The 17,303-nt window shown below is 35.9% G+C and overlaps 1 protein-coding gene across 5 annotated transcripts in view; it reads right to left on the bottom strand.

Annotated features, from left to right (window-relative positions):
* Positions 1 to 17,303, bottom strand: part of OTOF (otoferlin) — a 171,374-nt gene that overhangs the window by 144,214 nt on the left and 9,857 nt on the right. The window lies entirely within an intron of this gene.

The raw sequence follows: 17,303 nt of genomic DNA, 5'->3' as shown, positions 1-17,303 counted from the left end.
AATGTAATATTATTTATTGTTCTATAAGAAATGATGAATAGGCTGATTTCAGACAAGCTTGAAAAGATTTACATGAACTGGTGCTAAGTCAAGTGAGTAGAACTAAGAGTACATTATTGTACACAATAACAAAAAGATTATGTGATGATCAACTATGATGGACTTGTCTCTTTTCAACAATGAAGTGATCCAAGATAATTCCAATAAACTTGTAATGGAAAATTCCATCCACAATGAAAGAACCATGGAGACTGAATGTGGATAAAAATATATTATTTTCACCTTTTTGTTGTTTGTTTGTTTGTTTTTTCTTTTTCATGTTTTTTTCCCTTTTGATCTGATTTTTTTCTTGTGAAATATGACGTATATGGAAATATGTTTGGAAGAACTACACATATTTAACCTATATAGGATTGCTTACTGTATTGGGGAGTGGGGAGGCAAGAGAGGGAGTGAGAAAAATTTAGAGCACAAGGTTTTGCAAAAGTGAGTATTGAAAACTACCTTTGATTGTTTTTGGAAAAATAAAATGCTATTAAAGTTTGAAAAAGGACATTAACAAAATGAAAAAATAAAATAAAAAGTTCATCTCATTCAATGATATCCCCCACTTCAAGATCTTTATGGTTCCCTCCTCAGTGAGTTCAGTGTAGGATTTACAGTGTCTCTATACTGTGCCCTTATTCTTCAGGTTTTCAGTGTGTACACCAATGATCCTATCACTCTAGTATCAACCTCAACTACTATGAATTTTACCTCTACTCCACTTGGTCACATATTAGACTACACCCCAAAATATTCTACCTTGAAGATATCAACAGCTTTGTGAGTCCTAATTCCACAAACATCTGGAAATCCTGGACACTGGCAGTGTCAGAGTCCCAGATGATGCCAGGAAATATCTTAATGGGTAATGTGATCATAGAGAACAGATTTTTTGATGATGATGTCAGCATGTCCAGAGCAAGACTTTTATGTACCTGAGAGAAGGATATGTATGTATTTCTAGGATTCAGGGTTTTATTTTCAGGTGGTAGGGCAAGAGAAGTGACTGTTTTACTTTCTCCCACACCTTCTTTTATTGGTACTACCACCTTTAACTCTCTCTGATAAAAGATACGTGTAACCACCCAATGAACAGCTTTATGAAGGAAATCAGTAGCCTCTTCCTAACTGATGACCAGCCCAAACTTCTCAGTTCCAGAACGGGACAAAGAGGGGACTTGAGACCCTTGTCTAGCTGTAAAGACAGTTAGATCCACACTGATCAGGAACTGACTGGTAAATGTCATCCTCCTTGTTGCCCTCTGTCCCCATTGGCTTTCCTTCTTTCTGGTCCCCTACTTTGGATAGAGTTCATTTTCCAATTCCATGCTTAATTTTCATTTCATTTCATATGTCTTCTTCATACATGTAGTATAAAATAGACTATAATTTTATTATATAATGTGGTTAAAACTAATTTATGAATTAAAGCATTTAAAATGTTGTAATTTTCCTCTCTGGCAACATTCTCCTGTCCTTCCACTTCTCCCAATAACCTCATTTCTGAGATTTTTCACTGACACTGTGGCTTCTGGTCCTTTAATCTCTCCTGTTCTTCTAATCTAGCACAGTTTTTCTGGTTCTGAAAATATCAAGGTTTCTCCATAGTTTTAAACCCCATTGTTAATCCATTCAAAAAGTCATTTCCCAGCATCCTCAAATCCCTTGTCGCCTTGTCTTTTTGCAGTTCATACTCTGATAACCTTCTATACTGAATTTCTCCCACTATCCCACAATAAATTCCTGCATTTACTCCCAAGCTATTGAAGAATGAAGGAAATTATTCATTTGGACTGAGCGTTCAAAAAATTCACATTGTCAAAAAATCAACTTCAGAAGTAAGATGAGTAGAGAGCTTTGGCTAGACCATAGCTCAAATGAAAAGCTGGAAAGGAAGGAAGCCATGTTTAGTGTACTAAAAACTTAATATAGATAAATAATCATTAAAATATCTAACATTTGTAGAATACTGGAAAGCTTGCTAAATGCTTTAAACATTTTACTTAATTTGAGCCCTATAATTAGGTCTTAAGCTGAGGTTTTCACTACAGGTATTTTTATCTTCATTTTATAGATGAAGAAGCTGAGACTCAGGGAAGTCATGTGACTTGTTCATCATCAAATATTAAGTGTTAAAGGTGAGATTGAAATTCAGGTTTTCTTTAACTCTAAGTTCTGCCTCCTTAAGCTCTGTACTCCATGATTTCTCTCAACAGTTTTACCAGTAGTTATGGCAGCCAAAAAAATTAATGTGACCTTGGGCTGCATTAAGAGAGGTGGGATATTTTTTCTTCTTCCCATCACATCTGTTCAGTTCTGGGCATCACATTGTAGGGATGATAATTGAACCAGAGTCTATATAAAGGTCAGGATGGAAAAGGGACTGGAGACCATGGAGTGTGAAGGCCAATGAAAAGACCTAGGAATATTCATCTTGGAAAAGAGAAAGAGATAGAGATTTTCCTACAAAGGGCTGTTATATGGGAAACAGATTAGATTTATTTTCTTTGGTACTAAAGAGCAGAACATAGAGCAATGAATGGACATGGTAGAAATAACCAATTTAGGTCCAATGTGAGAAAGAAATCTTCCCAGCAATGAGAAGTATTCAAAGACAGGATTGGCTGCTTTGGGCATCTCATGAAGCAGCCAGATATTGTAGCACCACACCTGGAATCAAGAAGGCCTGAATTCAAAAGGAGTCTCAGATACTTATTGTGTGACTCTTGGCAAGTCTTTTAAAGCTGCTGTCTGCCTAAATTTCCTCATCTGTAAAATGGGGATAAAAGTAGAATTGTTATCAGTATCAAATGAGATACTCTTTTTAAATAGTTTTGAAAATCTTAAAGTACTCTATGAATACTAGCTATTAGTGTATTTCCTAGTTCTAGAGATATTCAAAAGGTGCCTCAGTGACCACCTGTCAGGTATATGGTAGTTGTTTTAAGTTGTGCCTGATTTTTTGTGAATCCTTCTGGGGTTTTCTTAGCAAAGACACTAGGTAGATTGCTATTTCTATCTCCAGCTCATTTCAAAGATGAAGAAATGGGGCAGGGCACTTAAATGACTTGTCCAGTGTTACACAACTAGTGAATGTCTGAGGCCAGATTTGAACTCAAGAAAAGTCTTCCTGACTCCATTCCCAGCATTCTACCTACTGAGCCATGTAACTTTCCTGATGTAATAAAGATTCCAATTCAGATACAAGTTGATCCAGAGAGTTATGGTGTGCCTTCCAATCTGAGATCCTGACAATTTTGCCTATCTCCACACTATTGCTTATAATCTTTTTGATTAGACTGTGTGCTACTTTCCACAACAGCTATTCCAAACTTTGTCCTCTCTTGTCAAGATGATAATGCTGTACCTATCCCCTGCACTCCCAGAACATGATTTTTGCTTCTAGTTTACTAATAACACTGGGGTCATCTGTCTTGAGTTTCTTCATTTCATTTTCTCCACAAGCCACACTTTTTTACATATTCAACCAACTTTTCATTTTTTGCTTTGCTTTTGGCAGAGAGAGAACTTTAACAAATGTTTGCATAGTTGATGTGATTCCTCATTACAATCTAAGTCTTCATGCCAGGTTTCTGACCTGTTTTCAGAACCCCTTATCAAACTTCCTCTTCTGTCTAAGTGATCTGTAGTCCATTCCCATGATGTGTCACCTCTCTGTTCAAAAATATACTCCAGTGATACCATATTGCCTTTAGGTCTTCTTTACTCCCTCAACTTGTTCTCATCTTGGGGTCTTCAAGTCAGCAATATTCTGGGCTACCTTTCATTTCTTTCCGTACTCTAACTTACCAAGTAAATTCTCTTAAAGCAGGGGTCCTCAAACTACGGCCATGGGCCAGATGCAGCAGCTGAGGACATTTAATCCCCTCGCCCAGGATTATGAAGTTTCTTTATTTAAAGGCCCACAAAACAAAGTTTTTGTTTTTACTATAGTCTGGCCCTCCAACAGTCTGAGGGACAGTGAACTGCCCCCCTATTTAAAAAGTTTGAGGACCCCTGTCTTAAAGCATCATCAAATACCTCCTAAAATCTACCACATTCATGATGTCTTCCTTGACTGTCCACAGAATAATAGGTGACTGTCTCCTTTCATCCTGCCTATTGGTCACATAGCTCCCACAGCTTCTCTGCCCAATTAATTCAATGTTATTCAATTAAACACCTACTATGTACCACACACTGAGGCGCTAATGTTCCTTTTACAGATGAAGGGATGCCAACAACAAAAAGCAGTAATAGTGACATAGGCTGTAGGGAACTTTAGAGTTTATTCTTCCCCCTGGATTATAGATGATATATATATCCAACTGGTGTAGTGTTTTCATCTAAGGTTTATGTTATCATTCTGCCACTTGTATATTCTCTATTATATTAATTTAATGATCTTGGATTATAAACTCCTAAAATCACATGAGAATTACACATTGCTAAAAGACATAGGAAAATTCTCTTTCATTACCATTTATTAAACACCAGTTTTAATTATGATAATGAGGTAAGATAAGATTTTAGTGAGAATGACAGAAAGATAAGACATTAAAGACCTTAGCAATTATACAGTTTAGTCCTTTCATATGGCAGATAAGAAATTAAATGACTAGTTTAAGGTTACAAAATAAAATAGTGTCAGAATCTAAGACATTTAATCCAAATGACAAGAGGACTGATAAGAGTGGGCTGGAAATTTTGGGAATGAGCCTTATAAGGATAACAAGCACTTGTTAGAAGGGATAAAGAAAACTGAGTAGTCAAAGCCATCCCTCTAAACTTCTTCATTTCTTTTAATGGTATCATCATCCTTCTAGTACCCAGGTTCTTTCTTAATTCAGGGTCATTCTTGACTGTTCTTTCTCCCTTAATGCTCATATCTAATCAGTTTTGAATTTTTATTGATAAACTCCCAATGATAACTTCCATAGATCTCTTCCTCTTCAATCACATAGCTTTCCTTCCTAATTCAAACCCTCACCATCTTTCCTATGTACTGAAGGAGTCTCTTAATTGTTCTTACAACCTTCATTCTTTGCCCTATGTAACCCAATCGCCATTCAATTGCCCATCTGATATGCCTACAACACAGATCTGTCCATGGTACCTTTTTTTCTCTTAGCAGCTAGGTAGTGCAATAGATAGCACTGAGCCTGGAATCAGGAAGACCCAGAATCAAATACCATCTCAAATACTTACTAGCTGTGTGAATCTTGATAAATCACTCACCTTCTGTTTGCCTCATTCTCCTCAAGTATAAAATGGGGATAATAAGAGTATATACCTTCCACGATTGTTGTGAACTGATTAGGTGTCGGCACTAATTTTAGTTCTGACATAGTGAGCCTTCTCCTAATGCCTTCTGCATCCAGCAAAAAGCCATTGGGTAGCCTGAGGAGGAAGGAATGAACCCAGATCAAAAATGGAGCAGCTCAGAGCTTCCTTGCTCCTCAGCAGTAGGATTGGACCCATGCTTTTATGACCAAATAATAAGATAAGATGACTAATCTTTTAAAAAATGCTTTATAAGCAGCATAATTTGGTTATTTATAATTTAATTAACATAGTTAAGAGCTGGTTAGGTTTCCTGTCCTTAGGACTCAAATGCTACTGACTTAGAGAGGAAAGTCCTTGGTGGATTATCCAACATTTTGGATTTATTTTTATCTGCACTGATATTTTCCTCTATTATGTAGATAATTAAGACTTAGTAGTGTAAGCGCACACTCTTCTTTTTAGCTTTTTATTTTCAAACTATATGCATAGTTTCCAACATTCACCCCCACAAAATCTTGTGTTCCAAATTTTTTTCTCTCTTTTCCTCCCATCCTCCTCCCTTAGACAACAAGTAATCCAATATTTGTTAAACATATGCAATTCTTCTATATATATATATATATATATTTCCACATTTATCATGCTGGTCAAGAAAAATCAGATGAAAAAGGAAAGAAAATGAGAAAGAAAACAAAAAGCAAGCAAACAACCAAAAAGGTGAAAATACAATGTTGTGATCCACATTTAGTCCCCCAAGTTCTCTTTCTGGATACAGATGATTCTCTCCATCATAAATCTATTGGAATTGTCCTGAATGATCTCATTGTTGAATATAATAATAATCTTACAAAAATAATGATAATTATTGAATGATAATAATAATCACATAATCTTGTTGTTGCTGAGGATACACTTTTCATTTATTTATTTATTTATTTATTAATATTTTATTTTATTTTATTTAATAATAACTTTATAGTGACAGAATCCATGCCAGGGTAATTTTTTTGAAGATACACTCTTAGAAGGAAAATATTGCTGAATTTGTAGATCCAGAAGGAAACTTAGAGATCTAGTTTATCTTCTCTTTTATAGATGTGGAAATTAAATCTCAAAGATGAAAGAGCCCCAAGTCACTCACATAGTAGACAACAAAGGTAGGATTTTAACCTAGGGGAGAGTCCATTACAGATTTAAGGACCATAAGACCCTAAATTAATACCTGAAAGGAACTTTAGAGATTATTTAGTCCTATCTCTATCCCATTTCACAAATGAAAAAACTGAGATCTACAAAGGAAAAGACATTTATCCAAATTCACAATTGATCTGAGCAGATATCATTATTCTCATAGCTCAATGCATTTTCAATGATACCTGGCTGAATATTTGATTTAAGAAATAATATATTAATAGTTAGCATTTAAGTATTTTAAGGTTTGCAAAAGACTTTACACAACAATCCTTTGTCATTGTGATTCAGACATGTCTAACTCTTCATTTGGGGTTTTCTGGGGGGAAAAATGGAGTAGTTTGTCATTCATTTCCTTTCTCCAGCTCATTTTACAATTAAAAAAACTGAGACAGATCCAGAGCTAAGTAAGTGTCTGAGTCTAGATTTGAACTCACAAAGATGTTCCAGTTCCCTATCCCTATTGTGCCAACTAGCATTCACCTGTCAATCCTGGAGGGAGATGCTATTGTTATTTCTATTTTACAGATAAGGAAACTGAGGTTAAGACAACAGAAGTAAAAATAAAAGGCTGTGTCAGGATTACCTCACAAGGGCAGAACCTGGTTGCTTGAATGGTCAAGGCTAGTAAGTTGAGACCAAGTTCAAGGAAAGGACATTATAATGCTGTAATAGTGAACAATTTAATGCAAAATTTATTCAATATCACTGTGTAATAATCCCTTCACTGAAATGTTTAAAAGCTTTGCTATAGCATGAAGATAGCCTTGCTCTGTATAAGCTTTGGTAAGAGTCTGAGTACAAAGCCTGATGATGGATTGAATATTTTATCTAAGGACTTGCTTAGGGCAGTTTAGAGAAAGAGAGCTGGAATGGACTTTAAAGATCATTTATTCCAATGATATCAAAGTCAAATAGAAACAGATTCTTACTGGCTACGTATTTATTTTTTAAAAGACAAAGTAACATTATGTTGTAATTTATTTATTTTGTTAAATATTTCCCAATTACTTTTTAATATGTTATTCTAATTCCAGTGCTTTTCTCACAACCCTGAGAAGTTCTTTTCTCACAACACTATTCTGAGGGAAATAGCAAAAATATTATCCTCATTTTATGACTGAGCAAATGGAAGCCCAAAGACACTGAATAACTTGTTTATGATTCTTCAGTTAGTAGGTAGTAGAGCCAGGGCTCAGGCCCAGAGCCCTGGTTTTCTCACTTAGATCCAGCATTCTTTGCACTAGTTTGCTGCACAACCCTTTGTGCTCAAAGGGAAGTAGAATGGTATAGTGAGCAGGAACTGTTTTCGACCTCTCTTTGTATCCCCAGAGGATGGTGCAATGCCTGTCACACAGTAGACACTTATTTTCTTCCTTCCAAAGGAGAGAGAGAGAAAGAGAGAGAGAGAGAGAGAGAGAGAGAGAGAGAGAGAGAGAGAGAGAGACAGATAGACAGAGACAGAGACAGAGACAGAGACATTTGCCTTCTGCTTCCCAGTTCCTCCCAGGAATCTGTGGGGGTCCAAGTTATAGAAGATCATGAGAGTTTTATTTCTTTTTCCCAGATTAGGAAGAGAAAAAGCTCTATCTGTGGATCAAAGGGAAGAGTTTTGTTTTGTCTCACTACAGCAAGATTTACATTTTTTTGAGATGAAAGAATGTTAATTATTAGATTTGGTCATGAATTGTGCCACATAGATCTTTCCTGAGACTCTTTAGTACAAGAGACTGGGGAAGACATTTTAAAATGATAATGCAAAAACTTCCATTAAGCACATATTAAGTGCTTAATAATTGCTTTCTTATCATTATCTATTTATCTATCAATCTGTCTATCCATTCATACATCTGTTTGTCATTATAATAAATTATGAAAACTCTATTTTTAAAATATGTAATTTGGACTTTTCATTAGTTAATGTTTATTTTCTTGGATTACTTTAAATAAGTAAGGTCAATTGTGCAGTATTATTGTGCAGTGTTATTAGTAGAGTCAGTTGGATTCAAATCTTGGCTTTGGCTAGGTTACTTCATCTTGCTAGTCCTCAGTATTCTTATCTATAAAATGAGGAGACTGAAATCCTTGAAGAAGATATTTGAGTGTCTAATTGTAAGAACTCAGTACCTTATGGTTTACAAAGCATTTCCTCATGACATCTCTGTGAAGTATGTAGTACAAATATTATATCTGCTTTACATGAGAAACTAAAGCTCAGAGAGAGGTTGTGACTTCCCCCATCACTCCATGATAAAAATCATAGCCTCCGTCTCTGGAATCCAAGCCCAGGAAGAGGTGAGCAATTCTGGAGATAGACAACTTGGTGGTTGTAGATTTCTCATTAGTAGATGTCTTTAAATGGATAATGGATAACCGTGAGTCAAGGCTGTTGTATGGGGAACTACTAGTCAGGTGTCAGTTTGACTAACTATCTACTGGAGCCCCTTCCAACTCTGAGATTCTGGAATTCTGGGACTAAATGATGTTCAAGGCTCCTTCTAACGCCAAATAAGTGATGTGTTTCAACAAAACTTTTTTCATTTATTGCTGTGTCTGTTCAAGAAAACTCACTTCTCATTTGTACACATATGGATATCTGGATACGGTTGTTACTTCAATGATGACAGAGACAGCAGAGAATAGTGAAGAGAGTCTGGTACTGGTCAAATAGGTTTGAATTCTTATCCCTCCTTAGAACTTAATTACCTGTGTGATCTAGACAAGTGACTTAGTATCTCTCTCTCTTTTTTCCTCTGTCTCTGTTTGTATCTCTGTCTCTCTGTCTTTGTCTCCATTTCTGTCTCTCTGTCTCTGTATCTCTCTGTATCCATCTCTCTCCTTTTAGTTTCTTATTTGTAAAAAGGAAATAAAATATATGTAACAACTACCTCAGAGGGTAGATGAAAACATAATGAAATAATGGATGAGTAAGGTACTGATCCTTTTGTAATACTGACTGCTGATAGAGGCAGAAAAAAATCCCAATCATTTATATTATGAACTCTGATAAAATCAGCTTAAGAAAAAGACATACAGCCTCTAGGATAAAACCTTCATAGAGAGACACAGACTGTTTTGAGGACTGAAAGAAAATCGTCGCTCAGATAAAGGATCTACGTGAAGAGAGAATACTGAGTAAAAGATGGTTGTAATGCATTGTATTCTATTACTCATTTGCATTTTGTTGTCTTCAAAGTCTTGCAGTATATAACTGTTAAAGTACAAATCAAATAATTGCTTGGAGGTCATGGGAAGATTATATTTAAAAAGTTGGGATCCTAGCTTACACTAACAAAAAGGATGGATTTTTTGAGTTCCACACCATCATAAATTAGAAATGGGAGTCACTTGATTTGAGGCATGGGATGAATAGTCAGGATGGGTGGTAGATGATCAGATAAAGATGGAGAGAAAGCTGAGAGCAGAAGGAGCTGGGGACAGAGACACAGGAATGGATGTCATGGAAGACAGATTACACAAGTTGATTGGAGTTGTTCAGATCTGTCAGACAGGCTTTGTGGCTGTTTTTCAGGGCACTGGGCTAATTGGGAGAAAGGTATTGTTTTTCTGAGAATTAATCGGCTGGAGAAAAGCAGGATTACTCTATCTGCCATCTACAGCCTGAAGGATCTTATGCTAATTAGGTCATCAGAATTAATATTGTATACCACTGCTACTTTATATCCTGCTTTCTGTGTATGTAAAGCTTTATTATTAAAAATACAGTCAAGTTTTCTAATAAACACAGTGAAGGTAAAGATAAAGTTTTGCTTGAGTGGTGAAAATACTATGGATTCGCAGACATTTTAGTTTTGAGTTAAGCAGAGATCCCTTTAGACTTTCACTAGGAAGTCTCTAACCAATTTTTGCTGTAAAAGTCGTTGAATATCTATATAATATATTTTCTAAATTACACATTAAAATGTCTGATTACACAGGCAAGAGGTTACAGAATGCAAACAGTTGAAGAATTAAAAGAACATGTGTGAAACTGACAATATTAACATCCTTTTGAAGAATAACATTCTAACCACTTAAGGGGGGGGGGACCCTCCTGGCTAAAAAAAGGAATTTTTTTTCTGATTCCTTAGACACACCAGCATGAGAGGAATGCCTAAACTATCTTGATGACTGAGAATAGAAATATGAGATGGATTTTGTCTGGCAAGTGATCAGTCAAGACCAAAGAAGAAAGGGTAGCAGAATTGTTTTGCCCATTTGCCAAACATGGTTCAGAATATTTTCTAAATAGATAAAGGATAGCAAGAGGTGACATTTGAAGTTGTAAAGTGCCCCAGGTATATGGCTTTTCTTACTCAGGTATATGCCTTCCAGCTAAGTTTCTGTAAGTGGGTAACTACTCTCCCCCAAAGATAGTTACATGCATTGTAAAGATCCACCAATTTTATTTATGAGTATTTATGAGCAGACTGTTATATTTATACCATTCTTATTTCTACTGAATAAATGTTATCCTTATTTTGGCTTTTATCTTACAATTTATTTATTTATTTCATGTTTGAGAGTCACTAGTGTCATTATGACTAATTTTGTATAATTAGAAAACAGACTGAAAGGACCTACAGTGGCAGGCAGTAAAAAGTTCCCTCCCCTCCTCAAAAATAAATGACCTGGTAAGGATACTATCCATTCTTACATCTTGAGTACTTGGATAATAGAGGGATCAAGCCAGTTCTGCTCAGGAAATAAAGATACTGGAAAGAGTGGAATGTGCCATACTGAGACCACAAAAACAAAGTACTGAAAACCTTAAGGCACTATATAAATGTCAGATATTAGCTATCTTTGGTATGGGTATTTTCCCTACTCCTCATCAATAAGGCTTGATTTTTCCCATTTATTCCTTTATACAGGACCTATCCAATGTACTGAAGCCCTCTGCTTTTTTTTTTTTTTAATGTCTTAAAGATGCCAAAGTACATTTACAAAGATCTATTATGCTAGGTACCTGGGATACAAAGACAAAACCAAAAGCTGATCTTATTTTCAAAGAGCTTACAGTTGGTTCTCATCCTATAGATAGTTTTTGGTACACAGTTATTTGCCTGTTGTCTCCGCCATTAGATAGTAAGCTCCTTGATGGCAGAATTGTCTCTTGCCTTTTTTTCTATCCTCCAAACTTAGCCCAATGTCAGGTACAGAACAGGTGCTTAGCAAATGCTTATGTTCCATCTCTTTTTCTGATCTGACATGTCTTTTACATCACTCCTCATATGCATCATCACTGATAACATGTTACAGCCTATTTATGCCATGTCTTTCCCTTTGCTTCTGGGTGACCTGAAGTGGAGATTTTCCCAAGATCTCTCTGTTACACGTTACTGGAACTCTGTTACATGTTACTCTGTTACTTGTTCAAAAGCCTCTGACTTTTGGAATAGCTGTCTCTGCTATATTGTCGTGTCTCCTCCAACTCAGATCACATTGTTCATTTGTGAAAGCCAACAGCCCCCACAAAACCCTAGGAAATGGCAGCACCTAAGCAACAACTAGGAATTGGGAATGGTCCCATTTTTTTCAGCATTAGCATTTGGACTGCTGGGGGACTTTTTAGTTTTCTGAACTCCATTCAGTGACAGTCATTGTTCTTCCTTTGTAGATATAACAGAGCTATTTTACATTGGCATTTTAAAAATTTACCTTGAGCATTAGATTTTGATTGGAAAATTACAATTTTCTTTCATGACTGTTTAAAATGTCTTCCACATTCTTAAGTATGATTTAATTATATCTTAAGCTAAATGTCTTTCCCCAGAGAGAATTTGAATCCTACAGTGAAAGTTAATGGCAAAGTAATAACCCCAAAACTTATATTAAAGGCAATTTTAAAAGACATTTTAATTAATTTGCTAAGCATTTATTAAATGCTAACTGTATGTAGGTACTGTTTTAGATTCTAGGGAATATAACACAACAAAAATGATCCCTGCCCTCAAAGATCATGGCATCAGAATTTTGTGCTAGAAGGGACCTTAGTGTCTCCTAACACTTAGTTGAGTCTTCTCATTTTGCAGATGAGGAAACAGAAAAGGAAAGGCTCTTATCTAAAGTTACACAGATAGAAAATAAGAGAGGCAATATTTGAACCCATGTCATTTCATTTTGATTCAAATATCCTCTTCACTATCCATTGTGGCATTCTTTTGGAAATGCGTCTGTCTAAATGCTTTTCACCCCCTAAACAACGAATTGATGGACTAAAAGTGAAGAATACAACAGAATATTTTTGGCCAGAGTTAAGGAAGGAACTTATTTTTCTTGAATATGCATTTGTCACAAGAGTTTTCTTTTTTTTTATTGCTAAGTAAGGGAGGAAATAAGAGGGAGAGAAAATACATACTTTTTTTTTTTTTAAAGAAACATATCTATTACCTTAAATGAGGCATATCTGCAGAGTTTTGTGGCTACAATGAGGCATGGCTTTAAAAATAACCCCATCTACATTTTCAAGTAAGTTGAACTCATTAAGGTAAACAAGCATTCATTAAATACTGTTTAGTGTTTAGTGCCAAGATTAAGAAATCTTTTTTTGTTTTTCTTGAAAACTTTAGCTTTTAAAAGTTACAGGTAGGAAAATGATTTTTTAAGCCCTAAAACAGAGCAAGGAAGTCTTTGTGTTTTTAAAAAACATTCAAAGCAAAAAGAGTTGAAACATCTTCTAGGGGTGGATTCATCCAGGCTGGAATCAGAAAAGGAGTATTAAAAAAAAAACTGTTAGAATCAATTTTTTTTCTCTGGGAGGTCATGATCTAAGTATTGGAAAGAGAACTAAAAAGAACTGATTTAATTGAAAAGCTGATTCACTTTTCCTCAGGGACTGAAACCAAACTCTGTTTCATCTGGTTGTTAGGCTGTCATAATTCTGGTTGACTATAGCTATCTTTGACTAGATCTTATCCAACTCTTTGGATCTCTTGTGGAATTCTGGAACAAGAGAAGGCTTCTAGCATGTTGGATTAAAACAATAATTAGTACATATTAAACGTTTAATAATTCAGAAAGCACTTTCCCCACAGTTCAAATATTATTCTTCCCATTTTACAGATAAGGCAAGTGATAAACCCATCTAATTTCATAATCTGGCTTGAACCTAGATATCCAGGCTTCATACGTATTACATTTCCCACGATTCCTCACTGACATAAGTTCTCACTCTCAGAATCACCCAACATTTCTTCCCCTTCCTACATTCCCCATAGTTGAGTAGTCATCAGTTCTTTTTTTCCTTTACAACATCTGTCTCTTTCTCTTCAATCACATAGCTACCATCCTAATGTAGATTCTCATCATCTCTAAAGCACCAATCTGACCATAGCACTCCTATACTCAGAAAATCTTCAGTGGCTTCCTATTACCTCTAGTTTAAAACATAACACAGTCCTCAACCTGTCATTTAAAGCCCTATAAATATGGTTTCCACATTTTCCCCCTTTACAGATTCTTCATTTGAATCATAACAGTTCCCTAGCTGTTTCTTAGGGGTGTGCTAGAATAGACCAATCATTAAATTTCAGTGTGAACATTTACACCTGGAAATCAATAAACATCACAATTCAAGACTTGATCTATTGTTTTGTTGGTTATCTAGACTTAAAAAAAAACTGATAGAGAAAATGTTAGTAATGCAGATTAAAGGGGATTAAGGATACACACATACACACACATTTTTTTCCTTTAGAAAGCTGGTTGTTGGGTAGTTAGATGGCACAATGGATAGAGCACCAGTCCTGGAGTCAGGAGGATCTGACCTGAATTCAAATCTGGTCTCAGACACTTAACATTTACTAGTTGTGTGATCCTGGGCAAGTCACTTAGCTCCAAAAATAACAAAAACACAGAAAAAAACAGAGAGCTAGTTGTTAAACTTTTACTGGTATACCCCTGATGGTTTTCCATAGGTGACCTATCTCCCTACACATCATCTTGATGAGGGGAACCCTGAAACTGTCCTCCCTGACTATGGGGGGGGGGAAGCTATGGAGGTGAACTCTGAGAAACTCTCCTCTGGGAAAGGCCTCAGGGAATCAAGATAAAGTAGTTTCATTCTGTTATCTTGGTAGTGACTAGCTGCATCTTCTATTGAGCTGAAAATTAGTCCAAGACCACTCCTGATAGCTGGAACTTAAATGGTCTCATTCAATTGAAACCTCATTCTCAGATTTCATATAAAAAAGGCAATTTTAAATTTAGTTCTTTGCAGAATGTCTGAAGTAGGATTATGGCTTATCAAGGAACTTCTCTCCTTGGTATAGCTGCCTTCCAGGACTCCTGCCCGTTGTGAAGAGAATCTCTTCTCAGTGTAAACCTTTTCTTATTTCTCTGCCAGGACCTTGCCACTGAGGAAGTCAGTCTTCCTAGCAAAGCTGGCTTCCCAGTGCCAACAGAATAAAACTTCCTTTTTGCCATCCAAACTTTTTGGGTTCTTTTTACGTTGCACTTGCGTTGACCGAAGAGGGTCCCCACAACTCTCTGCACTGTTACTAACCACATCAATCTCATTCAAATCAATCATGAAATTCTATTGAAAATGTATTTATCTGAAGCATATTTATTACTCTCTGAACAATGAACTCAAAGTATAGAATGCAACATTTTTAGCAGAGTCAGTGAAAGCATTTGCTTTTCATGAATATGATATGTTACAAGAGTTTCCCATGAATCATCATTGATCATGGTCTTAGACTCTCTTCCCACCCTTGCTTCTTAGAATGAATGTTTAGTTTTTTCCCCAGCTGCAGCTCAGGTGCCGCCTTGTATGAGAGGGCTTTTATGATCTTAGAATACAAACTCCTTACAATTCCCTTCTTTCCCAAGTGTATGACACATAGTATGTGATTAATAAATATTTGTTGAATTGCTTGATTGATCCTGGAAGTTGAAAGTGCTAAAATTACCATCTCATTCCACAGTTGCCCCACTCTCATTCTTCCTCCCAAAGAAGTATCACGAGCTGTAAAGGGCAATAAGAGAAGAAATGATATGGGGCTGCAGAAAAAAAGAGTGACAGTTATGGCCAAAGGAAAGAGTTATGGGAATTTGTGCCCATTTCATTGGCTAGGGTTCCTTGAAAGATAGTGGATTCATACCCATTAGAAGTCTTCAAGCAGGGGAAAAATGACTATTTTTTAGGCATGTTATAATGGTGATTTCTTTCTTGTATGGATTGGACTAGATGGTTTCAGAGATTCTCCTAAACTCTGATATTCTGAGATAATATAATGTTAGTTGCAGTTGGTCAAAGGACTTAGAAAACTAAGATAGGAAGAAGCAATGCCCACCCCAGTATTCCCCTTTGCATTGGATCTAGTGTTTCATGCTCCTCTGCCATAAATAAATCATAATTGTGATTCTAGCAATTTTTGTATCTGTACCAGTATTGAGAAAAGTCTAAATATAACATCCTATGAAAGTTGTTCTGTGCACCCCTTTGCTCAAAGAACGACTTAAGCTATCCAAAAGTCTTGGGTCTATATTAATCCTATATCTAGGGGAGTTCCAGGATTTAGGAGAACAGCAGTTTTGCAGTTCCTTGGCAGATGTTTAATGTTAATTATTATGAACTGCCTTCTTGTTATCAAATACTTTTAATGTATTGATTCATGTATAATATGAAACCATTGCATGCAGCATTCCTGCAGGGATTTTCCTCCTTGGGAAACCAGCTTCATCTTATCAAGATTACATGACTAGTGTTCATTGAAATATACTACTTGCAAATGGAGGTGGATCAGTTGTTAGGTGAGGGTTCAAATTCACACATCCATAATGCTGAGGGCTTCAAGCTATTTTGTGACAAGTGAATACCTCATTCACGCTGTGCTTCTGGCCTAGTGGGGCAAATGCAAATAACCAGAGTGACCATGGGATTCTCCTGTGAGATGTTGTTGCCATCTCCAGGTGTTTTAACATAATTTTTATTTACTTATAAATGTATTTTTATAACCCCCCAGTAAGGTAAGTTCCTTGAGGTCAGGTTATGTGTCATTTTATTTTCATATCCCCAACTACTCAGCATAATGACCTACATACAGTAAATTGCTTAATAAATGTTTGTTAAATTGAACTGACATTAAATTACCTTCCTATTGTGAAAATATGAATAAGAATCTCAAATACAAAAATGAAGAAGAGAATGTTCAGGTGGTCATGGGGCCAAAAGCTGCAAAAAAATTAGGAAATAAGAGAGCTGAGAAAATGCCATAGCTGAGTTTTTTGATATCCTAGAAGACACTTCCTTGCCTTTTTGTGACATTTCTTTCTTGATTCTTAGACAAGTTATTTCTTCAGTTTCATCATTTGGAATATTAGAAAGTTGGACTAGAGGGTCTCTCAGATTCCTTTTGGCTCAAGATCTAGAGTCCTATGATCTGCTTGTCTGAACATTGCTTTTCAATCTTTTGCACCAAGGGTAGGTATCCCCCTAAATTCCATTCTAGGACTTCTTTTCTGCTCTTCTAGAGGCAAGAGTCATAATCAGCAAGATTCTAGAGCTATCTGTCAATGCCTCCTGAAAGTCACATCTAGACAAATATATGGACACAAATATCTTTCACTGGTAGTACATACTTTACATTTTTATGTTCTGTCACTTGGTGATTCATCAGCTTCCATGGGTTCAGTTATCATCTCTATATAGATGATTCTCAGATCTCTTTTGAACTACAAGTCTACTAGGCATTTCTACCTAGGTGTCATATAAGCATTTCAAATTCAACATATCTAAAACATAACTCAAGTTTTATCTAAAACATATCTTTCCT

This window comes from Antechinus flavipes, chromosome 2 (genome assembly GCF_016432865.1).
Source record: "Antechinus flavipes isolate AdamAnt ecotype Samford, QLD, Australia chromosome 2, AdamAnt_v2, whole genome shotgun sequence".
In the NCBI taxonomy this organism is placed as follows: domain Eukaryota; kingdom Metazoa; phylum Chordata; class Mammalia; order Dasyuromorphia; family Dasyuridae; genus Antechinus; species Antechinus flavipes.
Note: the sequence above shows the minus strand (reverse complement) of the source record. Positions and strands in the feature narration are given on the sequence as shown.